We start from the raw sequence: 14474 nt of genomic DNA on the forward strand, positions 1-14474 counted from the left end.
CCTTCAGAGCCACTTTGTACACGCTAACTGCACCTGACAAGGGAGAGAATCTGCCCGGCAGCACTGCCATGTCACGGAGGAGGAAACGCGGTCTGGCACAGCAGGGACACCTCCCGCTTTTCCAAGGGTTAATTTTCAAACATCCTTGGACAGGCAAGGCCCAGCCTCCCCCCGGGCAGAAGCAAAGCAGGCCTATGCAAAGCTCCCACCCCTCCCATGGATTCAGCAAAATCCTTTCACTCTGCACAAGCAAACATCAGCTGTGTGCAGCCGACAGGCTGCCCTGAGCAGCACCGACCCACGGCAGCTTTCCCAGGAGGCACAAAAGCTGCTGCGCTTTTCTTTGGACCGAGACAGAAAACTGATGCAACAAGGCTGTGAGCTTCAGCACCTCCAAGGAAACAAGCCCACCCCTGAGCAGGTGATCAAGAGAGATAAGGTGAAGAGGAGGGGGTCACAGCCACCACCTGCGCGGCCCTTCCCTGTGTCCGTCACCCTGGGGAAGCACAGGCAGCATGTCGCCATGTGCTGGTTCTGGGTACACTCCCGTACACCCCTGCCCAGCGGGCACAGATTCCCTCCCAGCCGTGTGGTTTTACTGGCTCAGCTGTCCTGGGGTGTGGGGAGCAGGGCTGGGTGGCCACGCAGGGCACCCCTGTGCCCAGCTCCAGCCCTGGTGGCACGCACAGGCACCGCAGGGTCACTGTCACGGGGCCTGTGCACTCCCACACCAGTGCCCAGCACCCGAGCATCCCAGCGTGACTGCCCACGGACCCAGGGATGCCACTGGCGTGCAGGGGCTGCTGTCCCATGCCCACACCACTCCATCCAGAGCCCAGACAAACCTCCCTCTCCTTCACCTGCCTCCTCTGCTCATGGAGATGCCCCTGGCTCAGAGGCTCAGGTGATGCCTTAGGTCTTAACTTTTATATTTTTCAAATCCTGTACTGCCTAGTGTGTAACTCTGAAGTTTTGTGTGGCCTGTTAGCTGCTGTTCTCTCATGCTGGTCAGGCATAACAAACCCTCTCTAGGTTTGCTCTCCAAGGACACCTTGATTGTTCCAGGCCCCAAAATGTGAAAACTAAAGCCTGAGAAGAGGAGGGGCAAATTGGGGTAATTACATCATTAACTGAAATGATAATTGGAGAATTAACTCTGATGTGCAAATGGACCAAACTTATAAAAGTGTGAAGAATCCATGACCCAGCGTCCATCTTGGGTGGAGCCCCTTGGAGCCTTTACACTCCCAGGGTGTACCTTTGAAGGCCCTTCAGATAAATACCTGCTTTTATTCTCTTAGTCTTGTCTAGCCTCTGTTTTCAGGCAGCCACTTCAAGGCATCACAGGAGCCAGGGCAGACCAAGAGACCCATGAGAAGGGCTCTCTCTCTCCAGCAGGACACATGGGTACCCCAACAGAGAGCTGACCCCGGAATGGACTCCAATACCAGCAGCTGCTGGCCCCAGCTGCAGACACAGGTCACACAGGGGATCTGTGGGATTCTCTCCCCACGCTGGCACAGCCTCCACGGCCCTGCTCGTTCTCTGCTGAGCCCAGTGATTTCTCTGGGTACTCCACACTGCTTCCAGGTTTATGTACTTGGATTTCTCTTCTCCCAGCTCAAGGGGTGTCGATAGATGCCCGGCAGAGATGGGCAGGCAGGTGCAGGAGCAGCCAGCTTCCCACACATCCTGAAGGAGGAGTACGGCTCCAGTGGCCCCAGCAGCCAGGGCTGCGCCCAGGGCTGCACCCCGTGCCTGCTGCGAGGGAGGAGGGAGGATGCAGCCACCACAGGCAGTGGCACTCAGCACTCCCCAGCCTGCCTGTGCTGACACTGCCAAACAAAGCCCCTGCACTCCCCATCAGCCCCAGAGCAACCCTCCTGCCCTGGGAGAGGCCGCAGCCCCGGGGCTGCTGTGCAGCCTCTGAGCTCTGGCCATTTTGGGATGTGAGACACTGCATCAATTAGGATCATTCTCAGAACGCTTCATTAATATACCAGCAGTGGGAGCAAGACCTCCCCCAGCCCTGTTTGCTTCTGCCCACAAACAACAGCTCCCCATCACGCTCCTGCGAGCAGAAATCCACGCCAGACTGCGCCACGACCTCCTGCCACACAGCTCTGCCGGTGCCGGGCTGGTGTGGACAGCCTCTGAGCCACAGACACTGCCCCGGGCTCACAAACATCCCACAGTGACCCACATTGTCACCACCCCGTCATCACAACCAGCCAGCCTGCCCTGACAGGTCGGCGTGACGCTGCCTGGGGACAGGCGCTGGGACGTGGTGGCGCACGGATGAAGGCACCGCTGGCTGGGCTTAGGAAGGAGCCCTGCACTGCTCCAGCTCCCTCAGATTCAGACCAGCACCTTGCAAACCTGCTGATGGGTCCAGCCAAGGGACAAGGACTCGTAGTGTCCAGAGCAGGAGCACACACAGGGCAGGGAGCACTGCTGGAGAGGAGCCCAGGAGACACGGAGGAGTCCATGGACCACGCCAGGGACCAATCCATGGACAACACCACCGTGGCCTTCCCATGCCTGGCCAGGGTGGGACTGAGCTCCAAAGCTCCATCAGCAGCATGGAGGTGGCCAGGAGTGCTGACAGTCACCCTGTCCCCAAAACAGGGGGAGCTGCACCTTCTCTACATCCCTTCCCTTGGTCACGCCAGGTCAGCTGCATTTCTTACAGACGGGTCTCACACCAGACCAAGGTGACAAGCAGGGATTTACTCATCCCATGGAATTCCAGAATGGGATTGGAAGGGACCTCAAGGCCCAACTCGTTCCATCCCCTGCCATGGGCAGGGACACCTTCCACTAGAGCAGGATGCTCCAAGTCCCATCCAGGCTGGCCTTGGACACTTCCAGAGATGTTATGCTACCATGGCCACCATGACCTACCAGCAGGAAGCATTCCTTGGTTCCCTGAAGAACAGCCCTAGGGAATTTGCAGAGGTAACGGATGTGCATATCCAGAGCCAGCTCAGCCCTCACAGGAGGCTTCTCTTGTTCTGGCCAGCTCACTCCACAGGACCTTCATCTATCAGGACTTGAGTAAACCTCCTAAAGGGAAACATTGCTGAGAATTTGGGCTGGAATTTTCCCCTGCCAAAGTTCACCATCAACATTAGTCTGTATCCTTGTCAAAAACGGCGCCTTCCCACAGCGAGCAGCAGCCCCAGCTGTCCAACCACCCCTCTCCCACCTCGAGCCCTTTGCCACATCCCTCTCAGCATCACCAAAGCAGAGCCCCAAAGCTTTGTCAGGCACCACGAGCCCCGCACTCCGCAGGGGGCTGCCAGCACAGACACTGCCAGCCCCAGAGTGCTCCCCATTACAACACCCGGCTGCTTCCCTCCCGCACAGAGCAGCGCTTCCCACGGCATCCAGAGAGAAAAACCTGCAGGACCCCCCCGCCAGCACCGCAGCCCTTCATGTGTGGCCACCTGGGGATGGTCCTGTCGGGCTGGGCCGGGGGCTGGTCCACCCCCTGCCCTGCCTCCAGCCCAGCCAGGATGTCTCGCTGCTGGCACTCGCCCCAGCCAGGCCGATTAGCTGATTACAAAGCGGAATGTGTCATTTCAAACACACAATCAGATTTCCCGGCCCTTCTGCCCATAACAAAATGTCTCGTGAAATGGCTCATTCTGTTCTCCCATAGAAACGTGTTTCCCTTCAAAAGCCTGATATGAGGAGAGGAGGGGGAAAAAAAGGAAAAGGCAAAGCTAAAAATATCATCCGAAAGATACCATGACAGCAACAGATTCACAGGAAAATGAGGTGGGAAGGGGGCTGTGAATGTGTTAAGATCCTGTTTAATCTCTCCCCAGCCACCTAAAAAAATTCACCGAAGGCAGAAACGATACCTCAACATTTCCTTTGTGCGAGAGCTGACTCCACCCTGTGTTTTCCTCTCCATCTGATGCTCGGGGAAGGATACCAGCAGACATCTCCGCTGCTGCCAGGCAGCGAGGGGCCCCGGCAGTGGGTTAGTAGGAGCAGAGGGAGGAAGGAGCCGGTGGGAGGAACCTGGCAGCAGGGCTGGGCTGTGAATCCCCATTCAGCATCGCCTCAGACGCAGGATGCGCTTTGCACTGGCGCAGCACCTGCTCCTGTCCCCACCCCAGCCCCTCGCCGAGGAGCAGCGGCCCTCAGGTCCCAGGAGGGCTTGGGGATGGCAAGACCCAGTGAGGTGGGCCCAGGGTCCAGTTACAGCTGGTGGGCAGCAGGCTGGGCACTGAGAGGGGGATGGAGCAGATCCCGACCTGTGGCTACATTTCACTGCCACAAAGAGGCCAAGTGCCTGACTGAAACTGCTGACCTGCTGGCAGCCACAGATCTGCCGCTTCAGCCTCATTTGTCTCGTGTTCTGAGCACAATAGGTCAGCCCAGTGTCCCCTTGGCGCCGTGATCCCGCCAGGCCCGGGGTGCTGTGCAGCTGCTCCCGGCCACGGCAGCTCCTGCGTGAGGCCGGCCCGGCCCGGGGCCCTGCTGAGCCCACAGGGAGCCAGGATTGCCCTGCAGGGGCCAAGAAATAGACCATCCGCAGGAGATGGAGAGAAAATCCCCTTCCAGAGCATTATCATCCAGATTTTAAGGCTCTGTCTGCTGCTCCCACACCTGGGGAGGGTGCAGGAGTGGGCTCAGGGGCGTGCACACACCTGTCAGGATACTGACAACTCTGAGCTGCATCCAGAGCCCCCTCAGCTGTGTACTGGGACAAGCAGACACAAGAATTTGTGCCAAATCACCCATCCAGGGCTCTGGGATGTCTGTCCCATTCCACACAGTCCCACCACTCCCTGCCCAGTGCAAGGAGAGCAAACCTTGATTCCTGTCCCAGTCATACCAAACTTCAGCCCAACAGCTCTTCTTAGGACTGGATATTAGGGAGAAATCCTTCCCTGTGAGGGCAGCCAGGCCCTGGCACAGGGTGCCCAGAGCAGCTGTGGCTGCCTCATCATTGGAAATGTCCAAGGCCAGGTTGGACATTGGGGCTTGGAGGAACCTGGGACAGTGGAAGGTGTCCCTGCCCATGGTAGGAGAGTTGGAATGAGATGAACTTTAAGGTCCCTTCGCACCCAAAGCCACGATTCTATGGCTGCACACATCCCCAAAGAGTTCATCCCCTTGGAGCAAGGCAGGCCAGAGGGAGCAGCTGTCCTCCAAGACAAGGGCCATCCATGGGGCCAGGGGCCAGCACCCAGCTTTGCACCAGGGACACGCTGTGTGGGGGAGAGCTGCTGCAGGAAGCAGCCACTGCTGCCACACTGGAAAACGTGGCTGCCCAGATTTCCTCCTCTTCACTTGAAGACACACTTAGGTCCTGGACAACCCACAAGCTTCCACTCAAGGGCTGGAAGGAGAGGAAGGCTGGATCTGCAGCCACAGGGAAGCACTGCAACACGTCCCCATCAAAGACAGTCTTCTCCCACCACACTTTCCACCTCCAGACAAGAGGATGATGAAGGACCAGACCAGGAATCCTGGCCAGCAGCAGTGATGCTCAGTCTTAAAGACCCGAATGGCACAGGCTAGGAGCTGGAAGGGGTTCCCAAGGGAGGCTGTCCCCCAGCTCCCACAGACACAACTCCTTCCAGGCTCAAGGGACAGCACAAGCTGGCAGTGCCTGTGAGTGCAGGCTCACACCCCACATCCCCCCGCAGCAGGGTCAGGGCCAGCCCCGCTGCTCAGCACCACAGCACAGGCTGTGACAATCCCAAACCTGCTGACTCAGAGTCACCGACTGCTCCAAGAAGAACAATGAGCCACGCAGCCATCGCTGTCACAGCCTCAGCGCCAGCTCATTTTAGGTGCAGCGAGAGGGTCGGGTATTCGTGGCTGTGCAAGTTCCCCTGCGCAGGAGCTCCCAGCACCCGGGGACTTGGGAACTACCACTGTTTTGTGTTTCTCCTTTGGCAGAGGGAGCTTCAGGCTCAGCTCAGACCTCCAAGTGACAGGCACCGCATGAAAGTCTACTACACGCAGGCCTTGCAGCCGCCCACGCCGCTCTGCGCGGAGCCGAGCCCGTACTGAGCCCATTTCCTCGCGCACACGCGCTCCCCATCGGCGGCCCAGCTGTCACTCGGCGCCGGAGCACCGTGCCCAGGGGAAGGAAGGCAGCAGGGAAATAGCCCAAGTGCACAGCCAAAGAGAATGAAGGCAAAGGACACTCCAGTGATGTCTGTGAGTCTGAGCAGGAAGCTCAGAGCAAGGCTGGGAAGAGCCACCCCCTGCCCTTTAACCGACAGGCCATTCTCTGCAGCTTCCTAATTTAGAAATCCTAATTAGTTATGGGAAAGATTTCTTCTGTTAGGGACAGAATTAGTCAGGCACCTGACTGGTCTGCGTGTGTCTGAAGGGCTCCCCTAGGAAAGCAGAAGTCCCCAGCAGTGCTGGAGGGAGGGGAAGGCAGGCAGGACTCCCAGAGCGACGCCAGAGGACCTGCAGGACGAGGGCTTGGTGCTGCCAGCAGAAAGCCTTCATGTTAGTCTGTAAATCAGTGAGGGATCCAGCTCCTCAACAGGAGCAAGGTCATCACCCAGAGCTTACCAGGGAGCTCAGCTGCTTGGGGTAAGAAAATGGGTTTTTAAGATTTTCCCCATTCTATGCTGCAGTGACTTCTTCAGCCGAGCCAGCCATCCCTCCTGGCCACAAAGACATCAGGCGCCAGGAGACACTTCCCCTGGAAGGTTGTGGTGGTGGTGGCAACCACGGCAGCAGCCCAGGGAAGGGGGCCCAGCATGCGCTGTGTCTCCACTGCACAGGGAAGGCACCAAAGCCTTCCCCTTCCGCACGCCAGGATCATGGGCTCTCTGCTACACTCATACCTTTAGCCCAGAAATCTGATACTGGACTTCAAAAACCCTTTCTAGACGCTTCCTCCAGACCAAGACATCTCCCCTAAGAGTTCTGGAGAATGCACACATCTCAAAATTTGATAAAGAATTCTGGACAGTTCCAGGCACAACATCCACAAGTAGCCAAAGCAGCAGGGGAAGAACCCATCCCCTGCCAAAGGCAGCCAAAACCAGGCTCTGCATCCCACAGCCCTGCCCAGGGCTCTGCTGGGAACGGCTGCGTTGAGGAAAACAATGCCCATGGCACAGGGGTGGTGGGAAGAGGAGGGATGGGGATCCTCCCCTCCCAGTGGGGCTCACACCCCACAGGAGACAGCTGCACCCTGGTCCTTGACTCCAAACATGGAGGTCATCCCTGGGTAAGGAGGGAATGCTCTGGACCTGTCCCAGCTTCCAGAACATGCCCTGCATCCCTGCACGCAGCAGAGACAGGTCCTCATGGAGAGCACGGCTCGAGCACCCCGGGGAGCTCCGCGGATGGGCTCCGTGCCTGCCGAGCCAGACTCTAAACCAGCATCATTAAAGAGTAATTAGTTCCCTTCTTGCGAGGAGCATCACCCAAAGCCAGACAGCCTTCCCTCAGCTCCAAACTTGCCTGATGGCAACAAGGACACGCAGCTGAAGGCCACCAGAGCGGCTCGCCAGCCATGGTCCAAGGGGCCTGACACAGCCAGAGCCCTCCCGTGGATGTGGAGACCCACAAGGAACAGACCAGAGTAACAATGTGCTTCCCACACCCCGAGTTTTTCAGAAGCAAAAATCTCTTTGGACAAGTGTAGCATGAGAAAGCTGGAGGGAAAGTGCCAGCTGAGTGCAGGAAGGAGACGGATGCATGGGCTGGTCTCTCTGGGGATGCTGGAGAAGCCACACCTCATCCACAGCAATGGAGAAGGGGCTGATCAGGAGTCACCTCACACCATCCACAGCTGAATGAAGCACAGCTTTGCTATCGCCTGCAGCACACTGTGACTGCCCAGCCAGCACAACCAGACCATTGTTTGCCCACAGGAGGGTCGCCACCGAGACAGGCTGAGGGCCGGGCACGCCAGACGGAACAATACCCCGGGAAACAGCCAGAGAGACAGTGATGGGAAATACAGAATCCACTGATGGGGAAAGGGCCACGCAGGTCCTCTAGTACAATCTCCCGGGTAACCAGCCTATGGAGAAAATGCTGAGCTCAAGGATACCTCCAGAGCCCACCTCCTGCCATATGACGGTACTCCAAAAATAACCACAGAAATATGCGAGGACCCATTCCAAGTTGTTCCTGGCTCTCTCCACATTCTCCCTCTAATGTAAATCGTCTCCCTCAGATCACAGCCCGGCAGTTCAATGTGTTGCCGCAGCTCGGGGCTACGGATCCCGGGGCCCGCCTCACCCCGCCCGCAGGACCCGGCTGGCGCTGCCGCCCCCCGCACCCCGCTGCGCTCCGTGGCGCTGGGAGCGCGGTGCCCCCGCCGAGCCGCCGGACCCCGCGGGGACCCGGCCCGCGCCCCGCCCGCAGCATCCCGGCAGGACGCGGAGCGGGATGCGCCGCTGCTGCCGGCAAGGGAAGGGAGGGGAAGGCCCGGCTCGGGGCAGCTTTCCCGGCGGCGGGGCTGCAGCCCTGCCCGCCTCCCCCTCGCAGGCGCCGCGCCGCACCTGGGGCTGCCCGGTCCCGCACCCCCGGAGCCCCCGGCCGCTCACCTCGGCTCTGCCCGCTCGGCTCGGCTCGGCTCGGCTCCGTTCCGCCGCCGTGTGCCGGGCGCGGCCGCCGCCGCCGCCCGCAGCCTGCCCGCCCTGCCCGTCCGTGCCCGCTCCTGCCCCGCCGTGCGGCGGGCGCGGCGCAGCGCGGGGCGGGCCGGGCGCGGTGCGGCGCTGCGGAGGGGGCGGGCCCGCACCGCCCCGCACCGCCCCGCACCGCCCCCGCCGCGGGAGCCGCCCCCGGGCCGCGCCGGGGCTGCGGGGGCTGCGGGGGCTGCGGGGATTGCGGGGCTGCGCCGGGGCTGCCTCCGTCCCCGGAGCACCGGGGGCCCCCGCGGGTGTCCCCACGCGCGTCCCGCGTAACGCCCCCCCCGCCACGGACGGGGTCCCGTGGAGGCACCCGGTACTTTCTGTCTCCTCCCCAGGGCCCCATCCCTGTTGAGCCTCCTCTGTCACCCCATGCAAGACACCCGGCGGGTCCTGCAGCTCCCAGGGGTGCCCGGCCCTTCCCGGAGCATCCCGGGCTGTCCACCCGCGGCGTTTGGGGGGCACACCCGTGAGCCGGGCCCGGGAGATCTCCACATCAGCAGCTGGCCAGGCTCGTGCGTTTTGGGGATGTCAGGGCAAGCAGCCCCCCCAGGAGATGCAGACAGAAAGGGGAGGCTATTCTTTGCAAAATATGTGTGCACCCACAGTACGGATGCATGGGCACACCGGATGCACAGCAGGGATGCCCTGGGAGCACTGGGATACACTGGGGGCACAGCAGGGATGCCCTGGGGGCACAGAGATACACTGGAGGCACAACAAGGATGCCCTGGGGGCACAGGGATGCACTGGAGGCACAGCAGGGTTGCACTGGGGGCACAGAGATGCCCTGGGGGCACAGAGATGCACTGGAGGCACAACAAGGATGCCCTGGGGGCACAGGGATGCACTGGAGGCACAGCAGGGTTGCACTGGGGGCACAGAGATGCCCTGGGGGCACAGAGATACACTGGAGGCACAACAAGGATGCCCTGGGGGCACCGGGATGCACTGGGGGCACAGCAGGGATGTATTGGGGGCACAGAGATGCACTGGGGGCATAGCAGGGATGCAGTGGCCACTCTGCTCTTGGTGGAACCCCTGAGTATGGGGTTGGCTCTCGCAGACAGGAGCAGGGAGGCTGCATGCTCAGCCCTCTCTGCCTCCCCGTCTGGCAGACACTGAGCAGTGAAGGCCGGAGGGAGGTGTCAGCCCAGCACCAGTTTCCCCATTCCCAGAGCCTGTGGCAGGTCCCAGCTCGGTACCCAGTGCCCTCTGCCCGTGTGCACCCTGCAGGACTCCGAACAGCACCTCGTGCCCTGGCTGCCCTGCAGGGCCTGGCTTTGCTCCGTTACCTGGTGCCACAGCTGCCCTTGGTGACTCTCCCGGTGTGAGGGACAGAAAAGGCCTCCAGTGGTGTGAGGAAGGCCAGGGGACACTTCCCAGCAGGGCAGCTCCCACCTGGCTGCCTCTGCTTGTCCTCTGCAGCCAGGCTGGCCTGGGGCAGCTTGTCACAGTGTGTCAGCATACGGTCACCTCCCTGGCAGCAGTGGGTGCCAGGGCTCTGTGCCAGCTGCCTCTGGGTGCTGCTCCTCAGCTTCCTCCCCACCAGCCCCAGGGAAACCTGCAGTTCCCAGTCCCACAGGGAACCTGGTCCCCCAGCACCACGGCTGGGCCGGAGCGCTGGAATGAGGCGGGCTTTGTTTTACTGCTTTAGAAAGTGCCTCCTTTATTAGCCACACTGAGGCTTTTTCCCTGACAAACCACATACCAGCAGAGAGTACCAGGAACAAAATGAGGCTGCATGGTCCAGTGGTTCGAGCCAAGGCAGCGATGCCAGCAGGATTGTGGGCTCTAATCCCCTGCTGAGCTGTTGACTCACTGTACAAACTCAGGCAGGTCCTGCCGCTTTGTGCTGTGGAGAAGCCCAGCTGGAAAGTTGGGTAAATAGCAGGAACCTCTTGGAAAAAAAAACCCACCCCACTGCATGGGAGCCAACTTGAGGGAGGGCATTCATTTACAAATCAATATTCCAGCTGGCTGTTGAGATCCCCTGTGCAGGCACAGCTTTCCCTCCAGCCTTCCACTGCTGCACACCCTTAAGGGACAGAGCTGAAGAGGTGCTTTGCCTGGTGCTGGGGTGGCTGCCCTGCAAGGGACAGCATTTGTTGCAAGGGACACCATTGGTGTGAATTTGTAGGGAATTTATACAGCAGAAAAGCTGCACTGTGTTGTTGAAAAAAATAATTGCAGTTGTGTGCAAGCTGCTGTGACTGTCTGCATTCATCTTCCAGGCCTTCAAAGGGAAAACAGTGATGGCTGCTCAGGGGTTCTGTCGCACTCCAAGGGAAAATCTGGGCAATGTAAATGTGAATTCACCCTTTCAAGTGGATTTGGGTCAGATAAGTCAGTGGCTGACCGCACTGGCAGCGTTCTGAGCACAGATATCCTCGGTGTCGCTGCCCACCACTGGGAACATCCCCCTTGGGAGGCCAAGGAGCTGGAAGAAGAACATACAGAACAGATTTCCCCAGTGAATCCTTCACTCCTCTTCTCACACTGGTGCAAACAGCCCAGCCTGTCTTCCACTGACCACCAAGCTAAAGCCTGAAACTCTCCAACAGTCCTGAAGGCGTGGAAAATGCACCTCTGCCTGCTGAGATGAGGGAAAAGAGCTTCCCTGGCAAAATAATCCCCTGTGAGCTCTTGGTGACCCCAGCTGTGCTGGACTCTCTCCTGGCTATTCCATAACCAAGAAATGAGCTTTCCTGCATCCCTGTCCAGTTCCTGCTGCAGTGATGGGAGCAATGGAAATACCTGTCTGGCCACACAGGGCAGGGAGGGGACAGCAACACATCTCTTTTCCCCCAGAAAACACCAAGGAAGTGAAAACTTTACAAGGTCTTCAGGAACTTAACTGAAATTGTAAAGATATTTCAAGAAATTTAAAGGCAGTTAAAGGAGCTGCCATGTTTTCAGGTATTTTTTTCAGATGAATTGAACACATTTCCAGAAAACACAGATGTTTTAAACCCCAAATGCAGCCGTCACTCAGCTGGTGGAGCTGCCCTTGTCCAGCGTCCACCCTGGTTTTCCATGGGTGCACAAGGGAAGCCTTGGAGCTTCCTGCAACGTCCCTGTGAGCCCTGGGGAGCTCCATGGGAAAATCTCCCTCTTTTGGGAATGAGGTAATTTTTGCAACCCAAGTGAGGATGTCCTGACCAGGTTCCCATTGTCCAGCAGAATCAGCCTGGAACAACACAAAAACCCCACAAATAAATGAGGACTGGCATAAATTGCAAAGGGCTGGCAGACGTTTCATGGTTCAGTGTTAGGACAGATTTGGCCATCAGGCTTTTGCCAGGTTTTAGCAGCCCAGGAAGCCATCCTGGGAAGGAAGCATCGAGAGGGTAGTGGGCAGCAGGGGACAGGGGGATTCTGCCCCTCTGCCCTGCTTGGCTGAGATCCCACCTGCAGAGCTGCCTCCAGCCCTGGGGTCCAACATCAGAAGGATGCGGAGCCACTGGAGTGAGTTCAGAGAGGCTGCAGAGATGCTCCAAGGGCCGGAGCCCCTCTGCTCCGAGCCGGGCTGGGAGAGCTGCGAGTGTTCAGCCTGGAGAAGAGAAGGCTCCGGGGAGACCTTAGAGCCATTTCCAGTGTTTTAGGCTTATAAAAATGAGGGAGAGCAGCTTTTTACACAGGCAGATAGTGACATGACAAGGGGAGAAGGTTTGAAACTAAAAGAGCAGATATTTAGATTGGATGTTAGGAAGGAATTGTTCCCTGGGAGGGTGGGGAGGCCCTGGCACAGAGTGCCCAGAGAAGCTGTGGCTGCCCCTGGATCCCTGGGAATGTCCAAGGCCAGGTTGGACAGGGATTGGAGCAACCTAGGCTAGTGGAAGGTGTCCCTGCTCATGGCTGGGGGTGGCACTGGATGGGCTTTAGGGTCCCTTCCAACCCAAACCAGTCTGGGTCTATGGTTCTATCTCCTTGAGAGCCTCCAAGCTCTTTCCTTCCAGCAAGGTTTCCCCTCTCAATTTACCTCTGCAATGACTCTGGCCTGGCTTTATGGGAAGGAAAGCAAAGAGGACCAGCACATCCTCCTCTGGAATGTATTTCTACATGGAAACCTGCTTTTTGTTGAAGGAGATAGATAAGAGGGGTGCAGCTTGGGGCCCAGCTCCAGAGTGCAGCTCTGGAAACAAATCTCCTCCAAGGAAGAGCACCTGTGAGCCCTTGGAGCTCCACCTTTCAAGCTCAGAGCAAACTGTTGATCAGCCCTCGCACTCTGGATGTTGGCAAAGCCCATCTCCAGCTAGCAGCCATCCCTGCTGAGGATCCTCCACAGACACAGGGATGCAGCAGGAGCTGGAGCAGGGCTGTGTTGAGGTGAAGGAGGCCCTGCCTGGCACAGGGGGACAGAGCTCGGGCTACAGGGCTCTGCAGAGAGGTGGGGGCACCCAAAGCCTTTATTCCCTAAATCCCAGCAGCATGGAAAAAGGGGTGTGCGTATGTGTGCCTTTTGGGAGGAGGTTATTTTGGGAATCCCCGCCTGAGCTGCTGCTGGTGCTGATGCTCTGCGATAACAACTTTTCATGCCTCTTGCTTGTTTATGCAGGGCATGAAAAGGCCCTTTGTGCAGCTCGGGGAGCTGGCTGCCAGCTGGGATCAGTGAGACGCTCCCTGTGCGCTCCTCAGCTCCAGCCCCCTCGGCAAAACCCCCACAGGAGCCTTGGGGGTGCCCACGGGCAGGAATTGGCACCCCACAGAAGAGGGGGCATGGCTGCTCCAGCTCCTGGGCACCTCCTGCCCTTCACACCTTTGGGTGGTGGGAACACTCTGGGGAGCTCAGGCAAATGTTTCCACCCAAAGAAAACATTTCCAGCTCTTGATGCCATCTTCCTCCGGGCTGTTTGAGTGGGATCCCAAGCTCAAAGAAGTCCCTGGGACAGATGTCATCAGGGACTGTCACCAGGTCTGGTGATCAAGCCCTTATTATCCCTGCATGTCTGGAGCCCTGAAGTCTTGGGGGATGAGCAGACACCTCACTGCCTTCATCCTTTGCTTCCCAAGGGTTCCCAAGGACCTTCTCCCCAAGTGCTGTCAGTGTCTGGCCTTCAGACAGTTGGGATACTGCAGATAGTTATGCACATGGTGGAAAAATAGGAATAAAAGGGGCAGGAAATGCATTTTTTTTATTAATCAAAGAGATTAATAACCCGTGTCACAGTTAGGACACATCCCACCTGCTGCCTTGCATCCTGCCCACTGCAGTGGGAAGCATTGGAGCACCCCTGCGACACTGGGAGAAAGGAATATTTGCCCCCAAGACCCAGGGCAGGGTGTGGGGTCCCTGACGCCACCCAGCACAGCTGTAACCAGGGGCACAGAGAGCATTGGTGCTGCGAGCTGGGGGCAGGTGGGGTCCCTGGCACAGAGAAAATATTGGCCAGGGGTTCCTGCTGTGCTGTGGGGGTGTGAGGGGCACGAGGAAAGGGCTGGGCAGCTCCTGCTCCAGCAGCAGCTCCAGCCCCTGCTGCATGTCCTGAGGCCACTGGATCCGCTCCCTCCTTAGCCAGGCTTCCTGTGCTGAGCAGCTGGATGGAATCCTGGGCTGCCCATCCCTGAAGAGCAGCAGTGCCCTCCTGGCTGGGGCTGCCAAGCCTCTGCCCCAGACTGCGCCAGGCAGAGCAATGGGATCTCTGTGTCTTCCCATCCTGAGGCTGCCAGGAAAGTGCAGTTCTCCTGAGGGAGCCCCTGGCACAGGTCTGCCATGCTCTGATTCAAGGGAAGGCTCTAACAGCTCAATTAACTGCCAGCTTGGAGACGGCAGGGTCTGAGCAAAGATGAGGGACACCAGCCTGGCCCCCGAGAGCAGCTGAGCCCCCCCAGCTGAGC

At 58.8% G+C, this 14474-nt stretch overlaps 1 protein-coding gene across 11 annotated transcripts in view; it reads right to left on the minus strand.

Moving 5' to 3' along the window:
* EPB41L1 (erythrocyte membrane protein band 4.1 like 1) overlaps window positions 1-8629 on the minus strand; it is a 65285-nt gene extending 56656 nt beyond the window's left edge. For 10 of the 11 annotated variants that reach the window (XM_048321476.1, XM_048321469.1, XM_048321478.1 and 7 more), the window contains exon 1: window positions 8553-8629. The gene's annotated coding sequence lies outside the window, so the exon portion shown is untranslated. Of the gene's footprint in view, window positions 1-3869; window positions 3965-8552 lie in introns of those variants that run through there. The other variant, XM_048321468.1, reaches the window with a different exon arrangement.
* Between the last annotated feature and the right edge of the window lie 5845 nt (window positions 8630-14474).

Source organism: Corvus hawaiiensis, chromosome 17 (assembly GCF_020740725.1).
Source record: "Corvus hawaiiensis isolate bCorHaw1 chromosome 17, bCorHaw1.pri.cur, whole genome shotgun sequence".
Taxonomy (NCBI): domain Eukaryota; kingdom Metazoa; phylum Chordata; class Aves; order Passeriformes; family Corvidae; genus Corvus; species Corvus hawaiiensis.